The sequence below is a fragment of the Rhineura floridana genome, chromosome 4 (genome assembly GCF_030035675.1).
Source record: "Rhineura floridana isolate rRhiFlo1 chromosome 4, rRhiFlo1.hap2, whole genome shotgun sequence".
Taxonomy (NCBI): Eukaryota; Metazoa; Chordata; class Lepidosauria; order Squamata; family Rhineuridae; genus Rhineura; species Rhineura floridana.
The window spans coordinates 8,899,058-8,919,998 of record NC_084483.1 but is presented as its reverse complement, the minus strand read 5'-3'; positions in this window follow the sequence as shown (position 1 = coordinate 8,919,998).

The following is a 20,941-nucleotide window of genomic DNA, read 5'->3' as shown; positions in this document are numbered from 1 at the left end:
TAAAGCAATGTAACTGTTGCCATGATTATGACGGAGGTAAAGGTATATAACTGTCTGTAACTAACCACCATTTTGGGGAAGAGAGTTGAGCCCTGTACTCTACTCTGGCTAGGCGCTTAACTAAATAAACAACCTTAAAACAGGCTTTGGCTTCATTACTAAGCCTCCTCAAAAAGAACTCCGTCGTAAATTTCACGACAACCTATTTTCATTCTGCACTTATGGCCATTGATGAGCACTGTTGCAACGATTTCAAAATCATGGGGCTCCTTGTTATGAACAATTTGAATGTGATACAATTCCTGGTCTTCATTGTCATAAGAACAGGTAAGCTCAGCTGATGCTAGGTGATGCAAGTGTGTATTAGACTTCTCTGGCTTTGTAATGATGGAGTTCAAATGGCAAACTTGCTCAATGTGGCCCTTCTTCTTGCCAGATCTGCACTCAGCTGGCCAAGTGTTGATGTAACCCTCCACAGCTTGGGCAAGGGTTGGTACAGCTGATCCTATCTGTATCTAATGTAGGGAGTGCATTCCCTGTGTTCTGCTGTAGCCTGTATCACTTCTGGCCTGCTATAGGCAGTGTTTACATTAGGAGTTGGTCCCCTAATTTCTGTGGCATGTAATGATGCATTTTGAGTTTCACTTGCGAAGGCCTTTTCCTGTGCCATTGTAAATGTCAAATTGGTCTCAGTCAGGAGGCGTCTTTGGAGAGCTTCACCTTGAACACCACATACAAGAAAGTTTCTTAACTTGTCATCTAGGAAATCCCCAAAATTAAAGCGCTGGGAAAGACATCTCATCTCTGCAATATAGGCAATAATGCCCTCACTGGGCTGCTGATTTTGTGAAATTTAAATCTCTAAACAATGACTGAGAGTGTTGGGGGAAAGTGTACCTTCAGCAGTTCCACAAGTCCAGGGGGTTGGACTTGATGGCCTTATAGACCCTTTCCAATTCTACTATTCTATGATTCTATGAAATGTCTTGGGTGAAGCAGAACTTATTATGGCAAAAGTCTGGGCCCCACAAACTGAGAGGGGAACAGCTCATTTTTGTTCAGGGCTATCTATCTTCTTTGCTTCATAGTAGAATGAAAGTCATTCAGCATGAGTCCCAGGAAGCAGGCTGACTAACACCAAACTCCTCAAAATGTCAAAGAGCAGCCATTTTGTTTGAATTCTTTGGTTGAGACCCTATCAGTCTATTTAGCTTTGAGTAAACATTTGAGAGTGGATCTACACCCTGCTAGTTGTCTCGGTAGGATCCCACTTTCTTGCTAGCTTGTGTTGTGCTGGGGTTCAGGGAGAAAACAATACATGTTATGCCTTCAAACACAACTTTAACTTATTGCAACATAACTAGACTGAGGGAAAAGCTCCACCCAGCAGCTATAAGTAGAAGAGACTACAGGACCCCAATCAGGCCCAAAAGCACCAACATAACCTATTAGTATATAATACACACAGCCAGAGCTTGGAAAAGTTACTTTTTTTGAACTACAACTCCCATCAGCCCCGGCCAGCATGGCCACTGGATTGGGCTGATGGGAGTTGTAGTTCAAAAAAGTAACTTTTCCAAGCTCTGCACACAGCTTTCGCCTGATCTGATTTTTGCAGGAATGCCATTTGTGTCCAGCTGAGTTTTTCCCACTTAGTGTGCAGTGTACAGGAGTTGTCTTATGCCTGTAGCCTCTGGGGGTGAAGGACTGGGGAAAACAGAGTGGTCTTCTTTAATTTTTTTTGAAGGATTTCTTTTCTTTTCTTTTTTCTTTTTTTTAAACAGGGAAAATAGTAAGGGAAAGCATACGATGAGTATTTTTCCTAATTAATCAGTAGAAAACAAAACAAAAAAAACCTGCTTCCACTTTCCTGTGTTTTGCCCCAACAGCAAAACTACAGAGAGAACTAATAGGATATTTAAATATTATATAATTTTTTTATTTTATTTTATTAATAATTTAATTTTGTTAAAATTATTATTTGATTTTATGCCTCTCTTTTGTAAATAAATGTAACATACTGGACTCCTGTATTCAAATTCTGAACTGTTTCTCCCTTACACAAAGCCAAGGCTGCGACTCTGCACTCACTTACCTGGGAGTAAGTCCCATTAAACACATAGGGACTAACTTTTGAGTAGACATGTTTACAAATGTACTGTAGATTAAATGTACAGTGAATTTTGCCTCAGCCTCTTGGAAACATTTTCACATTTAGCATGGTGGGAGGGGAAATTCTTTAACATGTATCAACGCATTGTTTAGCAGTATTTCTGGAAGGGGTGCCTGGCCTCAGGAAAAATGCATTCAGGTTGCTAGGTAGAAAAGACAAACTATGAGACCCCCCAAGCTCTAGAAAATCAGCAGAAAAGAATTGTGCACTAAAGGGGAGCCGGGTGGAAAACAGCAGTTCTTTTGAACCCCAGGGGATCATATAATCGGGGGAAAAAAAGCCACTGAAAAGCTGGAGCAGCCAGGCTGTTGTTTGCACATTTTGTTTCATAACGTCTCTCTGTTTAAAAAGTGTTAAGAGACTTGCTTTTTCTTTTTCTTTTTTAAACAAAGCTCACTATTTGGGACCTGGTGCAATTGCTCCAGTTGCAACGTTATAATCCAGCCATGGGTAAATTGTTTATAGTGTGTAAAAGATTTCCCGATTTTGGCATCATGTTTCCTTTCTTTTGCAACCACTCAGTCATTTCGGCCAATGGCATAAAATAGCAAAATGCTGCCCTCTGGAAGCTAAAATAGGAAACAGCAGGAGAGAAGGCTGGAGTTAAATGAAGACTCTTACTGCAATGGGTTTTAAATGGATATGTATACAATTATTTTCTAAACAAACATGTGGAAATTTGGCAGAAAAAATACACGGACTACAATCCCATGACTTCTGTAAATGTACTGAGGCTGCATACACACCCATTTGTAGCATAAAAATATAGTTTTTCTCAGTTCACCATCATCATCACCATCACCATCGCGGTTTACTTGTATGCCACCTTTCCATAGTAATCTACGCTCGGGGTGGCTTACAACATGAATAGAGTTAAGTTACAAAACAAAATGTATATAGTCAAACAATAAGTTAATGAAAACATCACATTAAGAAATATACAATAACTAGAAGCTTTGCTCCTGCATGCTTCATGTACCACCCCCCACCCCAACCAACCAGGCACTCCCAGACAAAGCCCTGTTTAGGCATCTTATGGCCTCTTGCTTGCCCAGGCTGCCCTGCCACCCTGCCTCAACCACTTACCTGCCTCCCACATTGTCACTGCTGCCTGCTTGCCTTGCCTGTCCCTTGCTGCCCGCTCACTCATCCCTGCTGCTGCTTGATGCCCAGAGCTTGAGAGGGGAGGGGGGATTCTTTGTTTTTACAGAGATCCCACAGGATTATTTTCCCAGAGCACTTCAATAACAGCGATTTGGAGAAGGGATTAAAAATGGTGTTTTTCACATGGGTCTATGCCTTCCCTATGCACCTCAATGGAAAGACCTCCATTGTATCCCCCAAAATCAACAAGGAGACAGAAGCACACCCCTTACCACCAACCCTTGAGTTCACAGGGTTATTTCCCAGAGCTTGGAAAAGTTACTTTTTTAACTACAATTCCCATCAGCCCAATCCAGTGGCCATGCTGGCTGGGGCTGATGGGAGTTGTAGTTCAAAAAAGTAACTTTTCCAAGCTCTGTTATTTCCTGGGATCCATGCTTCCTCCCCCCTATAATTCTTATTGTACCCACCCCAGAACAGCGAAGTCTGGCCTTGTGGGAGAACCATGGCAGCTAGAATTCTGAAATTTGGCAGACTTCATCCCCTCAGAAGGGGTGAACACGCCTGCAAGTTGCGTACAGATTCTGTCAGAAAATCAAAAAGTTATAGACAGCTTTGTTCTTTAAAAAACCCCATATTTTATGTAGTCCTACATGAAAAACCCTGGATATATCTGCCTACAATTTGACAGGTGTATTTTACTCTGTAGAGGCTCACATGTCTGTAAATGCCATCCACTTTGGCCAAAAAAGGGGAAAGTTATAGCTATTTTTAGATTCCCCATTATAAGGAATGGGAAACAAAGAGCTTTGTTTTACACAGAGTGGCATGGAAGTAGAGAGAGCAGAATAACTCAGAAACATCAGAATTTTTACAAAAACTCACAGATACAAGGTGAATCTTGTATCAGCGGCATCACTAGGCGGGTGCAGGGGGTGCGGACTGCACCGGGTAACACATGAGAGGGGGGTGACACCCAGAGCTGCCCCTAGTCACCAGGAAGCAGGGCAGGCGGAGAGCTGCTCTGCCTGTGCTAACATGAGGCATGGGGGAAGAGCAGGGAAGGCCTGCCGCTGCCTCAGGTCCTCCTTACTCGAACCATGCCTGCTGGCCAGGGCTGGGCAGAGCCGGCACCCCGGCGCAGCATGGTGCATGCGCCCACAGAGCCGGGCGGCGCTGTCTGGCGATACCACGGAGCGCGTGGCCATTGGAGAGGGCAGGGGTGCACGCACGCTTTGGCTTGCGCTCACCCTTCGCCTGCCTTGGCCTGCCTTGGCCTGCTGCTGCTGCTGCAGCTGCAGCTGCCAACCCGGGGAGGGGCCCCAGACCTTGCTTGACTCATTGGAACTTGGTTCTGAGTGGGCACTTATGTATTTACCACCATCATCATCAAATACATTTATGAAAGTTAAGTTTTTAACTGTGTTTTACAATATTTTTAACTGTGCTTTACAATGTGCTTGTTGTTTTGGACTGTTTTTAACTGCTTCTGGTTTTTTTTTCTCTTGCTGAATTCTTGTGTTTTATGTTTGCCACCCTGGTCTCCCTTAGGGACGGAATATAAATTCCATGAATTTTATGATGAATGCATCAAGTCATACCAAATAAATAAAAAGAATAATAATGATTATATTTATATACCACTTACCCATTGTTTAAAAGTGGCTTCTAAGCCGTTTGGGGCCTTTATTTGTAAATAAACAAAGATTTGTTTATAAAGATCGTGGTTAGAGTGTTGGACTGGGACCTGGGAGACCAGGGTCCAAATCCCCCACTGGACCATGAAGCTCACTGGGTCAATTGCTGTCTCTCAGCCTAACCTACCTCACAGAGGTGTTGTGAGGCTAAAATGGGGAGGGGGAGAACATTTGTATACCACCTTGAGCTCCTTAAAGGAAAGGTGGGATATAAATGTAATAAATATTTATCTATAAAAGTATTTGTGTATAGTAAAACCACAGGGCGGTGTACAACTATATAAAACATACAACAACATTTTTTTAAAAAATACAGTGACTGGCTGATCAGTTTCAGACAACTGCTTGGGTCTGTTGGCATTAAAAGGTCTTCAATAGACTATTGGAAGTCAAAAGTAGGGTGCCTGTCACATCTCTGCTGGAAGTGAACAGCTTCGGACCAGTGACACTAAATACCTGACTTCTGGTTGAAACACAGGAGACAACTGATAACGCTCCTCCGGATGGTCTCAGAGCTCAGAGGGTCCTTAAGGTATCCTGGATCCCAGGTTATTCAGGGCTTTGTATATCAGCACAAGAACCTTGAATGGGGCTGGTAGCAAAGAGGGAGCCAGTGCAGATGCTTTTGCAGGGATGTCGCATGTTGTCGGCTGTCTGCCCCCCCCCAATCAAGAGTTTAGCTGCTGCATTCTGCACAAACATGCAGATTCTGCTGTAATACAGATTTTAAAAGATCCAAGAACGGTGATGCTTGCCGCCAAATAAAAAAGCAGATCAGACTGTGTTTATGGAATGATCTCCCTGATGAGGTGTGCCTGGCACCAACACTATTATCTTTTCGGTGCCAGGTCAAGACTTTCATCTTCTCCCAGGCATTTTAGCATGTGTTTTAAATTTTTTAATTGTGTTTTAAATTGTTTTGAAAAGATGTATTTTTAAATTTGTATGTTTGTTTTAATGTTTTTAGCTACTGTAAACCACCCAGAGAGCTTCGGCTATGGGGCGGTATATAAGTACAATAAAATAAATAAATGCATTGAAGGGAGAATTTAACAGTTTGGGGCTGTTTTTCTCATGAGGCTGTACACCGACCCACTTCCTCTCTTCTATATAACTCCTAAATAAAGGTACAAGAAATTTCCCCTCTTTGGCGTCTGTTCCTGTTATTTAAAAGCACCAAGTCCAAACTAGTTGAGGAAATAGCAAGGCAAATCTGCGTGGGTTGTTGCCAACTAAATCCTACTCAGAGTAGACCCATTGTTAATCAACCAAGGTCACGTCCATTTATTTCAAAGGGTCTTCTCTGAGTAGGACTATTATTATTACCCACCCTTCACCCGAAGGTCCCAGGGTGGGTTATAACAATCTCAAAACCATGGTGTGATGCCATGTATGTCTATTTAAATTGCAGCAATGAATTCTAAATGTGTATCTGTACAGATAAATTATTACATGCAAATATTATGCAAATGTGTGCCTCCATTGGTCTTCCGTTTTGGAGGTGCACAAGTGACCTCCCCCTATGCCCCAAATGTTTGGGTGGGATCCAATAGTTGCACCCTGGCTTCATTGCTTCTCTAGGGGCCAACTTTGTTTAGCAAGCATGCCTAAGTCAATGTGCAGGAAATGCACTGTCCTCATTCACAAACCCAAAGCGGTGAATAGCCCTAAAGTGCTGAAAAGTGAATTCAGGAAGCCCGTTCAAGTAAATATTTTGTTGTTCAGAATTGATCGATAACCTCCAAGAAAAGACCTGTTTCCAGGTGTCACGTTATTTGGGACTTCTCAGACTACGGAGTGGTTCCTCCTAAATGACCCTTTTGTTTTGCCAGTTTTCCATCAGAGCTGCTGGCTTTGTTCTGATTTAAAAGCGGGCGGGGAGTCGCAGAGGAAGTGATCAGATATGTAAAAATCAACAATAGGAAAGTTGAAGTAAAAGAAGTATTTCTAGGATTTTTCCATTTAAAGGGGAAAGAAGCTGCTGACCTCAGTTCTGACATTCTTAAAAATCTGGAAAGTGGTGGACTGGACTTAATGATGTGCCGCGCTCAAGGTTACGATAATGCTGCCACTATGGCTGGAATCCATGGAGGTTTACAAGCCATTCTTAAGGGAAAGAACAAGAAAGCTATTTTTAATGGATGTGTGGACCATTCGCTTAACTTGTGCGGTCAGCACTCTTTTGCTGAAAATGCATCGTGTGTGACATTTTTTGGAACTCTTGAGACAATGTTTTCTTTCTTTGCTGCTTCCACCCATCGATGGGATGTATTAATTGACCATACTGGAGTGTCAGTGAAAAGGCTATCAACACCACACTGGAGCGCTCATCATGCTGCAGTTAAGCCAGTTAAAGAAAAGTTTGATAAGTTTGTGGTGGCGATTGAAGCTCTTTGCGATCCACATGAAAATTTGGACACAAGAGGTGCAGCACAAGGTCTTTTGCCTGCTTTTCTGTGCTACCTGTACTTCTGGTGTGATGTACTTCAGGAAGTTAATCTTACACAGCAGTACTTGCAGACTAAGGGCTTAACTCTTGACAAGGTGGTGACAAAGCTAGAGGCGCTAAGACTTTTTCTGCACGAGGAGCGCAGTCACTTAGTGGAGCATGCAATTGAACAGGCGCTTTTAGAATCAGACAAATATGGAATTGCAGTAGAGAGAAGAGCTAGGTTCAAGAAGAGGATGGCAGGGGAGCAAGCAAGTGATGCTGGACTCACTCTGCAAGAAGGAAATAAGAGGGTGATGCTTGAGTGCATTGACCGCTTTCATTCTGAACTCCAGATCAGATCAAGAGCCATCAAGGAAGTATGTTTGAGGCTGTTCAAGTGAAGAGTCTCATATCTGCCACTGAAGAAGAGTTAAAGGTGTCCATTCCAAAATTGACCACTTTCTATGATGAGGTATCCGAGAGTGAGCTTTTAATAGAAATACCAAGGCTGAGAAGGCACCTGAAAGCAGCAGAGATTGATCTGGAAGAAGCCAAAGTTTGGGCAATATTAGACGTTTTGACATTCATAGCTGAATGGGACTTCGTAGAATCTCTCCCAACCCTTTCACTAAGCCTAAAATTATTTCTGACGATTTGTGTGTCTGTGGCTTCATCTGAGAGGAGCTTTTCAAAGCTGAAACTTATAAAGAACTATTCGCGATCTACCATGGGACAGTCAAGGCTTTCCAATCTTGCAATATTATCAATTGAAAGTGAGCTGGTGAAAGGCATTGATTTCGATGAAGTGATTTACAGGTTCGCAGCTTTGAAGGCCAGGAAAGGAAAGTTCTGATTTAGTCGAGATGTTCACTAAGTGCTGAAATGCTTGTGTATTTGTTCCTGTTTATTGTTTTGGTATTATTTCATTTATGAGTATATTTCCATATGCATTTGTCTACAACTTCTACATTATTTGGGCTGTTATTGATTATGCAAACCTAATCCATTAATGTATCTCATGTAACAGTAAAGTTTAATGTTAAAATGAACATAATTTTGATGTAGTTCTTAAACGTTTTTACTTCGAATTCTATTGTTTTCTTACCGAATTTTTACTTTAACCACTTGAAACTATGTAAATGTAAATACATTTAGGCTGTGTGTATGATATTGTAATTTAAAGGTGTAATTTTAATTTTGCTAGTTGTTTGTCACTACTATTGCCATTACATTCAGTGATATACGGGAATTATGATTTACGAGTAACATTAGTACAGAAAACATTACTAAGGATTCTGTATGGTCTGGTACGGGAGGAGGTCCATGGGGGTGACACCATGAGTTACCGCACTGGGTGACACCTACCCTAGTGACGCCACTGTCTTGTATCATATTCATCGATAGACAATAGTTATGCAATTATTTAAAAATACTTTTCTTTATAATTCCTTTACAATACAGCTACCAGTATGTGGACTAAGCAAATTAGGGCACAATCCAACTGCTATTTACGCTGAGCTGAGGGAAGTTGGATATGGCAGACTCCTGGCTGAGCTGCCAGGGTCCTGTCTCAGCCGGGCTTAGCCAGGCTCAAGCGCCAGAAGCCCTTCTTCCCAGTTTTGCCACGGCAGAGCCAGGACCCTACTGGCTCAGCTGGGGGGTCTGCCAGGGAAGCCCAGCCTGGCAGAAGGGGTGCTGGCAGAAGCCGGCAGAAAGCCTGCAAAAGGGGTGTTCTGGAGGTGTGTCAGAGGAGGGGCTGAGGAGGAACTTGGGCCATATCTTGCTTATATTTGGAGCACTCCTGTGGGTCAATCCAGGTCAAAGACACAGAGAAAAAGGTTGGAAAAGAGGTTGGTCTAAGAAAATAATTACAATGGACATCAATGGAGAGTGCTTACGCCCCGGTAAGGGTATTCGTGAGAGCCGGTTTTTACTTTCTGGTCCCCAAGTGCAGCTCCCGGCTGAGCCCACATTCCACTGGCCTGGAAGCTCCCAAATGGCAATTGGATGCCACCGACCTTCCTGCCATCTCCTTTTCTGCCAGCACCCCTTTGATCTTGAACGTAGTGTACGGGTGGGTTTGTATCGGGAGAGGCATTCCATCAGGTATTGTGGTCCCAAGACGTGTAAGGCTTTATAGGTCAAATCCAGCACCTTGAATCGAGCTCAGAAACATACAGGCAGCCAGTGCAAGCGGGCCAGAATCAGTTTTATATGTTCGGACCGTCTGGTCCCTGTTACCAATCTGGCCGCTGCATTTTGCACAAGCTGCAGTTGCTGAACCGTCTTGAAAGGCAGCCCCACATAGAGTGCATTGCAGTAATCTAACTTGGAGGTTACCAGAGCATGGACAACTGAAGCCAGGTTATCCCTGTCCAGATAGTGATGTAGTTGGGCCACCAACCGAAGTTGGTAGAAGGCACTCCATGCCACCCAGGCTACCTGAGCCTCAAGTGACAGAGATGATTCTAGGAGAACTCCCAAGCTACAAACCTGCTCCTTCAGGGGGAGTGCAACCCCATCCAGGACACGTTGGACATCCACCAGCTGGTCAGAAGAACCACCCACTAGCAGCATCTCAGTCTTGTCTGGATTGAGCCTCAGTTTATTAGCCCTCATCCAGTCCATTGTCGCAGCCAGGCACCGGTTCAGCACATTGACAGCCTCACCTGAAGAAGATGAAAAGGAGAAATAGAGCTGAGTGTCATCAGCATACTGATGACAATGCACTCCAAAGCTCCGGATGACCGCACCCAATGGTTTCATGTAGATGTTGAACAGCATGGGGGACAGAACTGATCCCTGCGGAACCCCATACTGGAGAGTCCAGGGTGCCGAGCAATGTTCCCTAAGCACCACCTTCTGGAGGCGACCTGCCAAGTAGGAGTGGAACCACTGCAATGCAGTACCTCCCACTCCCAACTCAGCTAGTCTCCCCAGAAGGATACCATGGTCGATGGTATCGAAAGCTGCTGAGAGATCAAGGAGAATCAACAGTCACACTCCCTGGTCTCTCTCCCGACAAAGGTCATCATACAGGGCGACCAAGGCTGTTTCTGTGCCAAAACCAGGCCTGAAACCCGACTGAAATGGATCCAGGTAATCGGTCTCATCCAAGAGTGTCTGGAGCTGGCCTGCAACCACTCATTCCAGGACCTTGCCCAGGAATGGAACATTTGCTACCGGCCTATAGTTATTAAGATTTTCTGGGTCCAGGGACAGCCTCTTCAGGAGTGGTCTCACTAATGCCTCTTTCAGGCAGCCAGGGACCACCCCCTCTTGCAGAGAGGCATTAATCACCTCCCTGGTCCAGCTGGCTGTTCCATCCCTGCTAGCTTTTATTAGCCAAGAAGGGCAAGGATCCAGCACAGAAGTGGTTGCATGAACCTGTCCAAGCACCTTGTCAACGTCCTCAAGCTGCACCAACTGAAACTCATCCAAGAAATCGGGACAAGGCTGTGCTCTGGATACCTTGCTAGATTCACCTGCTATAACACTGGAGTCTAAGTCCTGGCGGATGCTAAAGATTTTATCCTGGAAGTGCCTAGCAAATTCATTACAGTGGGTCTCAGATGGTTCTACCATGTCCTTGAGGCCAACGTGTAATAGCCCCCGGACAATTCTGAAGAGCTCCGCTGGGCGGCAAAGTGATGATTTGATAGTGGCAGCAAAATATTGTTTTTTTTCTGCCCTTGCTGCCGCTAAATACAGCTTACCAATATTGTTTCATCGCTCTCAGCTCTGGGGTATACCATGGAGCCTACGAGCTCTACATAGGAGAAGGCGCTCAGGAGCAATCATGTCAACTGCTCGGGTTGTATGGTAGAAGTATGGTATCATCTGCATATCTTAAATTATTGATATTTCTCTCTCCAGCTTTCAAACCTTCTTCATCTTGGTCCAATCCTGCTTTCCGTATATGTTCTGCATATAGATTAAACAAATAGGGTGTTTAGGTTAATTTGGAAACTATACTTCTGTTAATGCAGCCTAATATAGCATTTGCCTTTTTTGCAGCCACATCACACTGTTGGCTCATAGTCAGCTTGTGATCAATGACAATTCCAAGATCCTTCTCACATGTCGTATTGCTCAGCCAAGTATCCCCCATCTTATAACTGTGCATTTGGTTTCTTTTTCCTAAGTGTAGAACTTTGCATTTATCCCTGTCGAATTTCATTCTGTTGTTTTCAGCCCAATGCTCCAGCCTATCAAGGTCCCTTTGAATTTTGTTTCTGTCTTCGACGGTATTAGCTATGCCCCCCAATTTTGTATCATCTGCAAATTTGATCTCCTTTTTTTGGAATTGGGATGTATATTGAATGCTTCCAGTCTGCTGGCCATTGTTTTGTTTTCCATATATGTTGACAAATTTTTGTCAAAATTTGGACAGATTCAGTCTCAGTAGCTTGTAGCCACTCTATTAGTATGTCATCTGTTCCTGGTGATTTGTTTCTTCCAAGTATTTTAAGAGCACCTTTCACTTCAAATTTAAAGATTTCTGGTTCTTCATCATATGGTTTCTCCATGAATGAATCTGTCATCCTTGCATCTCTTTTATAGAGTTCTTCAGTGTATTGCTTCCATCTTCCTTTTATTCCATTTCAGTCAGTCAGTGTGCTCCCCTGTTGATTATTCAACATCCCAACTCTTGGTTTAAATTTCCCTTTAATTTCTCTAATCATTTGGAATAGGGCTCTTGTTCTACCAATCAATCAATCAATCAATCATTCAATCAATCAATCAATCAATCAATCAATCAATCAATCAATCAATCAATCAATCAATCAATCAATATTTCATCACTGACCAGCCAGTCTTGTTCTACCTTTTTTGTTGTCCTCTTCTATTTCTATACAGTAACTATTGTAATAGTTCTCTTTGTCCCTACGTACTAGTCACTGTATTATTGCATTTAGGGTTCTGATTGTGTTTCTATCTCCTTTTGCTTTTGCTTTCCTTCTCTCTTTAACTATTTTAAGAATTTCTTCTGTCATCCATTGATATATTTCTCTCTTTTTAGAGATGTTGTGTTTTTTGCATTCTTCCCTGATAATGTCTCTGTTCACTCCATAGTTCTTCTGGTTCTCTGTCAACTAAGTTTAAAGCCTCAAACCTGTTCCTTATTTGATCTTTATATTCTTCTGGGATGTTATTTAAATTGTATTTTGGCATTATGATTGCTTAGTTGTTATTCTTTAGCTTTACTCCGATTTTCGATACGACCAGTTCATGATCTGTATCGCAGTCTGCTCCTGGGCTTGTTTTTGCAGAGCGTATGAAATGTCTCCATCTTCTGCTACCAATTATATAATTGATTTGCTTCCTATATTGACTATTTGCTGATGTCTATGTGTACAGTTGTCTTTTGGGTTGCCCAAAAAATTTGTTTGCAAGAAACAAATCATTGGCTTCACAGAATTCAATAAGTCTTTCTCCTGCTTCATTTCCATCTCCTAAGCCCCATTTCCCCACAATTCCTAGTTCTTCTCTGTTCCCTACTTTCACATTCCAGTTTCCCATGATTATCACCACATCTTGTTTTGGTGTGTGATCAATTTCTTCCTGTACTTCTAAGTAAAATCTTTCCAATTCCTCTTCTTCTGTGTTTGCTGTTGGAGCGTAGACTTGGATGATGGTTATGTTAATAGGTTTCCCATTAAATCTCACTTTGTTTACCTGCAATAAGAAGTAAGCTTTTGTTTATTCTGCAGTTATTATAATGAGTAGAGCCTGATTGGATGCTTGAAGTATGAAATAAAGAGATAATGTAAAGTGATCTGGAAAAATGGCTGTCTTTTATTCTTTTAAGGCACTTACTATACTCACAATCATAGTGGCTATTTTTTCTTCTTTTTCTTGATTTGGATTAAAACAGCCCTAGAAGAATAGAAATACTGCTGTGCACACCAGTTATCTAGTTGGCTCGCTGGCCATCTAGGCTGTAACTCAGACCTAATTTTTATTTTCCCAGTATCTGCCTGTCAGCATGAGGACTTTTCAGGTTCCTGGACAGAAAAGTCAACCCAGCAACTAGTAAAAAAACCCCAGTTGTTTTCCACAATTAGTTTCCAATTGCTTAGTTCATTCTTCATGTAGCAGCCAGTGAAAAACATTTTCCAACAGGACTTGATTTTCCAACAGGACAGATTGTCCAACAGGAAAGAAAATCTAAAGGCCAGGAACAAGATTAGAAGGTGAGGCTCTCAAGGAGGAGTTAACAAGCACACCCAAAAGTATTTATTTTCTCTTTGCTCTTCTCTACACTTGTAATATGGACAAGTTTGTTTTTCAGGTAGAATCTAAAACTGAGAAACCTATAGCAGTGTCAAAGTCAAGCTCAGGAGCTCACTATCTTTACCAAAGTAGTTCAGTTCATGAAGAACACAGGGACAGACCATAGGTGCATGGCGACTGCAGCTATTGGCAAACTGGGGATTCCTGGGGATCTCTCAAAAAACGGTGAGGCAAGTCACCAGATTAAACTTTATTCATGTAAGTTTACACAGGGCCGGTTCACATGGCGGTTTAATGTGAGATGGGTTCTACTTGCATTTCCTTTTAATTTGCAGCAATCACATGACATAGGAGGCAAGGGGAAGGCGTCCCGGTGCTTTCAGTTTTTAATCCGCAGCAAATAAATCCAAGTTTAATCCAAAAAGGGAAGGAAAAAATGTCTGTGTTTCGTATCTCTAGGAGCTTGTAGACTCTTTGCTCCAATGCTTTTGTGAGTCCACTCCTACTCCCTACTCCTTCCTTTGTTATGTCATTTCCTGCTGGCTCCCGTTCTGCAATCCTGCTGCAAATAGAGCTTTTTTTTCTTTCCCCCATAACTTGTACAAAAAGCACAACATTGTTCAAACAAATATTTGTATTTCTGCTGGATTCTGGAAATACAAATAATCAAACTTGAGGATTCTTTTTTAATGAAACTTACTCTGGATCAAACTGAGCATGCTCGGTTGCCAAGGTAACCAGAGGAAGTGATAGTTTGACCTTAAGAGAGCATGGTCACTAGGAAGCTGCGTGATTGACTCTTTCTGTTCAGTATGAATGGAAAACAGCAATTGGAAGGTAGGAAGTGTGATCTTTAAACTCCCATTGCAATCATAGAATCATAGAATAATAGAGTTGGAAGGGGCCTATAAGACCATCAAGTCCAACCCTCTTCGCAATGCAGGAATCCAAATCAAAGCATCCAGCTCCAGCCTATCAAGGTCCCTTTGAATTTTGTTTCTGTCTTCCACGGTATTAACTATGCTCCCCAATTTTGTATCATCTGCAAATTTGATAAGTGTGCTCTGTACCTCCTCATCCAAGTCGATAGTAAAAATGTTAAAGTGCACTGGACCCAGGACCGAGCCCTTTGGTATCCAACTCATTACTTCTGCCCAGTTTGAGGAGGAACTGTTGATAAGCACTCTTTGAGTACAGTGCTGCCTCTGCAGGGTTTAGAATTCTATATAGAGAGACTCCTTCTGTTGTGCTAAATAAGGCATTTATTAGGTTAGAGTTATGGAACTCTAGTGGTCTGTCTCTATGCTCCCTTAGCCTCACAGTAACTTCCTGTCAGGTGACATCACCCTGCACTTTAATTGGCTAGTTAGTTTTTCCTCCAAAACCTGCCTCAGTTTGTTTCAGTCATCAGTGAATCTAGCAGTAGGTCTAGTAGCCCCAGAGGACAACACTCCTTTTTTACCTATCTCTCTCTCAGAAGATACTTCTCTGCCAGAATTACCTCTTCCAGAAGCTGTCTCTCTCAGAAGGTACCTCTCCTCCATTGAATCTACCTTTTTAACAATCCTACAATATCTTACCTGCTATCAACCTTCTTCATCACCATCACCATCCACAGTTCACCATCCCCAGAGACTGTACACTTTCTTTGAAGTTTCTGTATACCTTTCTGTTTTCTGTTTTAATAAAATAGTTCTGATTAAAAGAGAGAGATTGAGTTGACTGTCTGGCAAAGTGGGTTTCAGAACCACGGGCTCAGAACAAGTACGATTCTGGATCCAACTGTGGATCCAACTGATAGTAGTTGTATCCAGCTCACATTTAGCTAGTTTGCTAATCAGAATATCATGGGGTACTTTGTCAAAAGCTTTGCTGAAGTCAAGGTATATTATGTCCACAGCATTCCCACAGTCTACAAGGGAGGTTACCCAGTCACAAAATGAGATAAGATTAGTTTGGCAGGATTTGTTCTTCATAAATCCATGTTGGCTCCTAGTAATCACTGCATTGTTTTCAAGGTGCTTACAGATTGACTGCTTTATAATCTGCTCCAGAGTTTTTCCAGGGATTGATGTTAGGCTGACTGGTCTGTAGTTCCCTGGTTCCCCCTTTTCCCCTTTTTTGAAGATAGGGACAACATTAGCTCTCCTCCAGTCATCCAGCACTTCACCAGTCCTCCATGATTTCGCAAAGATAATAGACAGTAGTTCTGAGAGTTCTTCAGCCAGTTCCTTCAATACTCTAGGATGCAGTTTGTCGGGCCCTGCCGATTTGAACTCGTTCAAAATGATTAGGTATTCCTTGACTGTTTGTCTATCAATCTCAAGCTCCAGTCCTGCCCCTTCTACTTCATGTTTCCTGGGAGGGTCATATACCCTTTTTTGGGAGAAGACTGAGCCAAGGTAGGAATTGAGCACGTCTGCATTTTCTTTGTCATCTGTTATCATTTTGCCATCCTCATTGAGTAGCTGTGCCACCATTTCTTTTCTCTGTCTTTTACTATGGACATACCTGAAGAAAGCTTTTTTGTTGCTTTTAGCATCCTTCGCTAACCTCAGCTCATTCTCAGCTTTAGCCTTCCTGACACCATCAGGTGACGATGGAAAAAGCTCTGTCTTTATAACGGGAGTTCAACTCCAGTGTGAATGAGCCCACACTCTCTGGATGGAGGAGGAGTGATGGGGAAGGTCACGGCTTTTCCCTTCCCCTGACCTGGCCCACATGTCCTCCCTCTTCTGAGGGAGAGGCGATTGGCTGATGCTATGCACCTCTCTCCCCCACCCAAATGCCCCAGCTAGAAATGTGGCCGGCCCACCTAACAAGGAAGTTTGGCTAGATGGCTGAGCTTCACATAACTGTTGGATTTCTTGTTCTGCTGATGCTGATTAGTTTCAAGCAACTCCCAATCTGGTGTTTGTTTGTTTTTAAAGAATTTTGTTATGCATTTATGTGCTTTATGCTTGGCCTTGCACTCACCTTTTCAAAATTCATGTATGCTGTGAAGTACTCAGGTCTATGAAACCTGACCGCACCTTAAAGATGAGATACAATGAAGGTTTCTTGCATAGAATATGATGATTCAATTTCTTGAGCAGCCCTCCTGTTTTATTAATGGATTGACATGATCATATTCTGCTGCGTACTCCATAAGGGCAAACTATGAAGCCCTTGTAGACCGGGTCTAATATTGTGTAATTCTAAACCTTTGTTGTTCTGGATTGAAAAAATAAAACTTGTCCAGCTTTATTTGATGTAGTAAGATGAGAATGCACTAATATTTGTTTCCTACTAGATTATCCTGAATGCTTTTATCAGAAGAAAAATTGGTCACCAATTGTTTGACCATCATCCATCTTGGCTCCTAAATGTGTAACATCTAGTTTTATTGTGGCAAATGTTAATGTCTTAATGTCTCTGGATCTGTGTTTTACTTTAAGTGTTTACTGTATCTTCTTATTGCTTTTACAAATGGTTGTATTTGCATTTTTAGTTATTATATTATTTGGCATTGTAATTACTATGATTATTTCTTGAATTTATATCCCACCCTTCCTTCTGAAGGAGCATAGGGGGGCAAATATATCAACAAAAACAAATAAACAGCAACAAAAAGACAACAGTTAAAAACATTCTAAAATACAATTGCAGTTAAAAATATTATTCCATCCAGTGATCTCCAGATTGCCGAGAACAGTCCCCTTCGGCCATCAAATGTTTTATTAATGGATTGACATGATCAGCAACTTTTTAAATTTCTCCTGAAAGTCAATAGTGATAGAGACAGGTGTACCTCACTGAGGAGGGCACTCCACAGATGGGGAGCCACCACTGCAAAGGCCCTGTCTTAAGTCAGCACCAACTGGGCAGCCCACAGTGATGGCACCAACAACAAGGCCTCACCTGCTAATCATAGGATCTGAGATGGTTGATACTGGGGAAGCCGCTAGATATTGCGGTCCTAAGCCATTTAGCCACACCAACCTATGATTATGTAGCTGGTGGAGCTGCTAGAGTTCATGGTGCCATGGCCAATGAGGTCACATGGCAGCATGGTTCAATGGGGTCACAGGGGTGTGGCCAAGTTCTGGTTTTCTCCTCACCTTCCTCCCTTGCAATGGTGATGTGAACACTTAAGGATTGCAATTGTATCAATACTTGACACCTAAGTAGACTGAAAAGTGTCTTACTTTGGTTCAGAAAGAGTCCCTGCTGTCACAGTTGCTTCTCTCTTGGGAGATACATTGTGTGGCCTCCATCTCATCTGGTTCTCCCGCTATCCTCTTCCCTTGCAAAGAAACAATGGACACTTAAGCACTGCAGTTATACAAATATGTTCTGAAAAGTCATATGCATGTTTTCATAGGAACCTAGAAACATAGGAAGCTGCCTTATACTGAGTCATACCATTGGTCAGTCTACTCAGTATTGTCTACACTGACTGGCAGTGGCTCTCAGGGTTTCAGACAGGGCATCTCTCCTAGCCCTACCTGGAGATGCCAGGGATTGAACCAGGGACCTTCTGCATGCAAGGCAGATGCTCTACCACTGAGCTATGGCCCTTCCCCAAGGGTTCCTACATCAGTTGCAGGAGACTTGTGGGGAAACTATCCTTAAGAACAGAAACATAAGAATAGCCTACTAATGCTGGATCAGGCCAATGGCCCATCTAGTCCAGCATCCTGTTCTCATAGTGACCAACCAGTTGTCCATGGGAAACCTGCAAGCAGGACCTGAGTGCAAAGAGCAATCTCTCTTCCTGCAATTTCCAGCAACTGATATTTAGAAGTGTACTGCTTCTGCCTATGGAGGCAGAACATAGCCATCATGGCTAGAAGCCACTGATAACCTTTTCCTCCATGAATTTGTTTAATCTTTGCTTAAATCCATTCAAGCTGGTTTCCATCAGTACTGCTTGTTGAGAGTGAATTCCATAGTTTAACTATGCACTGTGTGAAGAAGTACTTTCTTTTGTCTGTCCTGAAACTTCCAACATTCAGCTTCATTAGAATAATAGAATAGTAGAGTTGGAAGGGACCTACAAGGCCATCAAGTCCAACCCCCTGCTCAATGCAGGAATCCAAATCAAAGCATTCCTGACAGATGGCTGTCCAGCTGCCTCTTGAAGGCCTCCAGTGTCAGAGAGTCCACTACCTCTCTAGGTAATTGATTCCATTGTCATATGGCTCTAACAGTTAGGAAGTTTTTCCTGATGTCCAGTCGAAATCTGGCTTCCTGCATCTTGAGCCCATTATTCTGTGTCCTGCACTCTGGGACAACCAAGAAGAGATCCCGGCCCTCCTCTATGTGACAACCTTTCATGTACTTGAAGAGTGCTATCATATCTCCCCTCAGTCTTCTCTTCTCCAGGCTAAACATGCCCAGTTCTCTCCTCATAGGGCTTTGTTTCCAGTCCCCTGATCATCTTTGTTGCCCTCCTCTGAACCCGTTCCAGTTTGTCTGCATCCTTCTTGAAGTGCGGATACCAGAACTGGACGCAGTATTCAAGATGGGGCCTAACCAGTGCTGAATAGAGGGGAACTAGTACTTCACGTGATTTGGAATCTCTACTTCTGTTAATGCAGCCTAATATACCATTTGCCTTTTTTGCAGTCACATCACACTGTTGGCTCATAGTCAGCTTGTGGTCAACGACAATTCCAAGATCCTTCTCACATGTCGTACTGCTGAGCCAAGTATCCCCCATCTTATAACTGTGCATTTGGTTTCTTTTTCCTAAGTGTAGAACTTTGCATTTATCCCTGTTGAATTTCATTCTGTTGTTTTCAGCCCAATGCTCCAGCCTATCAAGGTCCCTTTGAATTTAGTTTCTGTCTTCCACGGTATTAGCTATGCTCCCCCAATTTTGTATCATCTGTAAATTTGGTAAGCATGCTTTGTACCTCATCATCCAAGTCGTTAATAAAAATGTTAAAGAGCACTGGGCCCAGGACCGAGCCCTGTGGTACCCCACTCGTTACTTCCGCCCACTTTGAGAAGGAACCATTGGTAAGCACTCTTTGAGTACGATTCTGGAGCCAACTGTGGATCCATTTAATAGTTGTTCCATCCAGCCCACCGTTAGCTAGCTTGCTAATCAGAATATCATGGGGCACTTTGTCAAAAGCTTTGCTGAAGTGGAGATATATTATGTCCACAGCATTCCCACAGTCTACAAGGGAGGTTACCCAGTCACAAAATGAGATAAGATTAGTTTGGCAGGATTTGTTCTTCATAAATCTGTGCTGGCTCCTAGTAATCACTGCATTGTTTTCAAGGTGCTTACAGACTGACTGCTTTATAATCTGCTCCAGATTTTTTCCAGGGATTGATGTTAGGCTGACTGGTCTGTAGTTTCCCGGTTCCTTCTTCTTGCCCTTTTTGAAGATAGGGACAACATTAGCTCTCCTCCAGTCATCTGGCACTTCACCGGTCCTCCATGATTTCACAAAGATAATAGAGAGCAGTTCTGAGAGTTCTTCAGCCAGTTCCTTCAATACTTTAGGATGCAGTTTGTCACGCCCTGCCGATTTAAACTCATTCAAAGTGATTAGGTATTCCTTGACCATTTGTCTATCAATCTCAAGGTCCAATCTTGACCTTTCTGCTTCATGTTTCCCGGGAGGATCATAGGCTCTTTTTGGGGAGAAGACTGAGCCAAAGTAGGAATTGAGGACTTCTGCCTTTTCTTTGTCATCTGTTATCATTTTGCCATCCTCATTGAGTAGCTGTGCCACCATTTCTTTTCTCTGTCTTTTACTATGGACATACCTGAAGAAAGCTTTTTTGATGCTTTTAGCATCCGTCGCTAACTTCAGCTCATTCTCAGCTTTAGCCTTCCTGATGCCATCCCTGCAATTCCGTGATACCTGCCTGTGCTCTTCCTTTGTGGCCTGGCCTTCTTTCCACTTCCTGTATGTGTCCCTTTTTGTTTTCAGGTCATCTCTAAGCTTTTTGTGAAGCCACATTGGCTTCTTCTGCTGTTTCCCCCCTTTTTTCCTTGTCCACAAGTTCTAGTGTTATGAGAGAGTGAGATAAACATTTCTCTATCCACTGTCTTCATGCCATGCATAATTTTACACACTTCTATCAAGTCTTCTCTTACCCGTGTTTTCTCTAAACTAAAAAGCCTCAAAACCTTTACTCCTGAGGGGAGTCACACCATCCCCTTAATCATTTGGTTGCTCTTTTCTACCACTACAATATCCTTTTTAAGGTAAGGTGACCAGAACTGTACAAAGTATTCCGAATGCGGCTGCACCATAGATTTATATAATGGCATAATAGCAGTTTTATTTTCAA